Source organism: Otolemur garnettii, unplaced genomic scaffold (genome assembly GCF_000181295.1).
Source record: "Otolemur garnettii isolate 467f Iridium unplaced genomic scaffold, OtoGar3 scaffold00007, whole genome shotgun sequence".
Lineage (NCBI taxonomy): Eukaryota > Metazoa > Chordata > Mammalia > Primates > Galagidae > Otolemur > Otolemur garnettii.
This window is the reverse complement of record NW_003852402.1, coordinates 176,576-180,962: the sequence shown is the minus strand read 5'-3', so window position 1 is coordinate 180,962 and position 4,387 is coordinate 176,576.

Genomic DNA, 4,387 nt, shown 5'->3' with positions numbered 1-4,387 from the left:
CCGCCTGCACTCTCTGTCTCCTGCCCCATATGCAGCCAGGACTGGGTGTGTGTGAAGAGGCCACTGTGGATTTGACAAAGACTGGATGGGGGCACAGGAGACCTTATGTTTATGGAAGTCTTTGGGCTGGGAACCCTCATCCTTGATCCCCAGGGCATGGCTATGGGGGCTGTGGGGGAAGAGCTCCCTGTGCCCCATTTCCTTCTGATTTCTTCTTTCTGTCCTCATCTGTTCCTCAGCCTTCCTTTCCTCTCTCTCCCCTTGTTTCTCTGCCCATCTCTGCCTGCAAACCTTACCCTTTGCCCTTTACTTTGGAGTCAGAACTTGGGGGGTATGCAGGAAGATGAGGCTCTAGGTGACGGTGATGTCAGGCTCCAAAATGATCCCCTCCTGCCCCTTCCCTATGATTTATAAAGGAATTTTAATTTTTATAGTGAATCTCAAGGGATTATCCCATCCTTGACTCCTTGACCACAGGAACAAAGAGAGGGGCCACCCACACCCCACTCCACATGGAGCTCTGGAGGAAGAAGGGAGGGGTTCCCAAAATAGCCTTAGGGAAGCAAGGGTGGGTTTTGATGCCCACCTGGAGCTCCCATTTGCTGCTAGGAGGGTGCCCCCTCCGGGGTCCATCACACTGTCATCTGCTTTGCCGCTGCTAACATACTCCCGCAGTCCAGAGTGTATCTGCCCCACCCATGCCCTGCGCTGTGTATGTGGACCTCGCCCATGGTCTCAATAAAACTCTGCTTGGTGTGATCTTGGCTGTTTCTAGGGGGATTGCCAAGACACAGGGCCACTTACCCAGGTGCTGCTCATGGCAATGGGATGGATACCCCAGGGTAATAATAGGGTCAGGGGTATCAAGAGACATCTCACCCCTTTAGTGTTTTCTGCAATCATGCTGAGGGTCCCTGCAGTCCCACATCTGGAGGCACTCTGGAGATTCTTCCCAAACACACTTGGCTGGCCGCAAAGGAAGCTGAGGCCAGCGAGAAGGAGCTGGGCATGAAATAGGTGTCCCTTCCATATTCACTGGGCTGGGAGCCTGCATGGCTCAGGTTGTGGGGAGGGAATTAATTCCTTGGAAAACAATCTACTTAGATCTTAAAATTGGTATTTAAAAAATTCTCAAAAATAAAAAATAAAAAATTCTCCACAGAATGAAGGAGAAAATAGGTGCCTATTCCAGTATGCCCTTAGATTGTAGGTCATCATCCCTCCCTCTGGGCCCAGGACTAGTACAGCACCAGGAAGACAGCAAGTGAAGGTTGTCTCATGAAAGCATGAGAGAAGGGAGTATAGACATATTTACTACATAAAATTTAAAAGTTACTGTCTATAAAATTCACACACTTCTCCAATGTTGACTGCCAACATACAGAGAAACAGATTCACAGTGTTAAGAATCCCTAAGTAATTCAGATCTTTAGCATATGAACATCACAAATTGATGTGAAGCCTGCTGATAGCCAGATCAATGTTACAGACCAGTCACATGATGGAGATGCAGCTTCCTAACCAGCATATAGGAATATTATGTTTGTTCAAGAAGACAAAAAGTATGAGAAAACTTTCTCACTGATTCAGATGAAGCTGTAAAAAGGCAGATAGCCCCTTTGAGTGTGTACATTTGAAATTTGTACAGCTCCCCCCAGCTAGGGGATATGGGTGTGGCCCCCAAGCGTGTATAGCTGCGCTGCAGAGACTATCACCCCCACACATCTGCTCCCTTTTCCTCTGAGGTGGGAATGCTCCATGCCCTCCCCTCACCGTGGTCCCGGAGCTCAGTCAGCCAGGCCTCTGTGCCAGGATTGGCCTCACCCTATCAGTTTGGCCCTACCATTGCCAGGCTTAGGCCTGCCTTCACATGGTTTAGCCCCTCCTCTTCTTGGCTTGGCCCCGCCTTTGCCAGACTTGGCCCGACGTCTACTGGGTTTGGCTCCTCCTCACAGCTTGGCTCTTCCACAAAATCTCCAAGGTTTTTGTAGGGTTGACACAGCTGTTGGAAATGCTGGTGCGTCCTTCACATGCCTGCCTTCCTTTCACCTCTCCAGCTGCTCCTCTGGTTTCATCGTCTCCTGGAGCTTAGTCGCCCTTTGGCCCCCCATCCCAGGCTTAGTCGGTACTGGGTTCTCCCTCACTTGGCGTCATCCTCCAATGGACTCAGTGGCCTCCGTGTGCTGAGACCACGAGGTCGCTGTGTGCGCTGTGCATTAACTTGCCAAACCCTGCTGACCTCCGGGGGTGCTCCACTATGGTGTCACTGGGCGGCTGACTCGTGGCTGTTAGTCACTTCGAACTCACAGGAGCCCTTGCCCTCCCACCCTATTCATCTTTGTTCTGTCACCAGAGCTACAGGCCCGGGTCACCTTTACCTTCGCCCATCACCCATAAGTATGCTCTTCGCTCCATTTTCCCCCACCCCTCCGCTCCTCGCTTGGGAAACCCTGAGGTTCCTCCTGGTTCTCTGTGCAAGAAACAGCCTCCTGGGTGGTGCCTGTGGCTCAAAGGAGTAAGGGCACTGGCCCCATATGCCGGAGGTGGTGGGTTCAAACCTAGCCCTAGCCAAAAACTGAAAAGAAAGAAAGAAACAGCCTCCTTTGCATTCCCTGCTCTCACCTGAGCCTGCCTCTGAGTCTCCACTGCACCTATGTGCAGATCAATCTTTTAAAAATGAAACCTTGGCAGATCACAACCTCTTTAAAGCTCTGGGGCAGGTCCCTGTGAACCTTAGCCTGACCTGTCCCAGCTTGGTTCACCGCATTTCTGACCTGGGAACCTCTGAGTTCTCTGTGGACACCTGCTGCCCGCCCCTCCTTGTCACTGGATGACCTCCTGTCCTCCTTCTGGGCATTTGGACACCTGGGCCTTGTGCTTTGTGAGGAGTCCCTCTTGCCTGCTCCCAACTATGATCCATTGAGCAGGGAGAACAGGGACTTGGCGGTGTCTCTGCCTGCCAGATCTGGGGCTGTGAAGGGGTCATAGCCCAAGGCCTCTATTGATGCCTTCAGGACCTGAACCTAAGTTCTGCAAATTTAGCCCATCTTAATAAAAAGCTCTCTACACAAAAGTATTTATTGCATTTTTGTTTAAAATAAGGAAAGCACAAAAGTAATCTAAATATTGACCAACAGACTTAACCAAATTAATGTGTATTTACCACATTGAAATACTAGGCAAATATAAAAGTGTGTTTACCAACATTTGTAAAAACACAGAAAATATTTGTTATGCTATTAAGAGATAATAAATATGTAGCATCATACATATTATGCTAGAGAATATGTGCAGAAAAATACTGAAAGGAAATACACAAAACCCTATAGTCATTTTTGCTGAATATGGGACTAAGGATATTTCTCTTCCTTTTTTCCTGCAGCAACTGTGTGTTAATTTTTTAAAGTATTATTTGAAACTTACTAGAGGCCTCCAAATGTAAAATTAAAAATAAAGAAGTAAAGATATATTTATCAAACCCAAAAAACTTATTTGGCTACAATAAAAATAACTGCCTAAAGGAATTGTTATAAGGCTTACATGAGTTTGCTAGGCAGACAGGCCCAGGGCAGTGCTCTGCTGAGTTACAATTTCTTTAAACACCATACAAATTAGAATTTATTTATTTTTAAAAATATTTACTTTTCATTATAAAGAGTAGTACATGTTGAAACAACCTAAATACCCACCAATCCAGGAATGGATAAACAAGCTGTGGTGTATATATACCATGGAATACTATTCAGCCATTAAAAAAGGAGACTTTACATCTTTTGTATTAACCTGGATGGAGGTGGAACACATTCTTAGTAAAGCATCACAAGAATGGTGAAGCAAGAATCCAATGTACTCGATTTTAATATGAAGGCAGTAGATGACATAATACATGGTAGGGGAAAGGGAAATGAGGGAGCAGGGGAAGAGAGGAAGAGATGGGACTTGGGGGGGTCACAATGTATGGCACATCTCTTGGGGTTGGGACACAATTATAAGAGGGAATTTACCTAACAAATGCAATCAGTGTAACCTAATTTTTTGTAACCTCAATGAATCCCAAACAATAAAAAAAAAGAGTAGTACATGTAATGATAGGAATTTTGGGGACTGCAGAAAATAGAAGAAAGGTTAAAATTATATTTTTACAACCCAAAGATGACTATTGCTAGTATCTTGGTGTATTTTTTTCAGTCTCTCTTCTGCATGTGAATTATATTTTATTTTGCTTGAAGCCAGAGGAAGTTTAGGTGAACCAAGAGAGAATTTAAGGCAAAAGATTAAAGCAAAGTAGCAAGGATCATTATAAGTACACATCAGAGGTTTTGCAGGTTTGGTTCTAGACCACCACACTAAAGGGACAATTACAAAAAGCAAGTCACATGATTTTTTT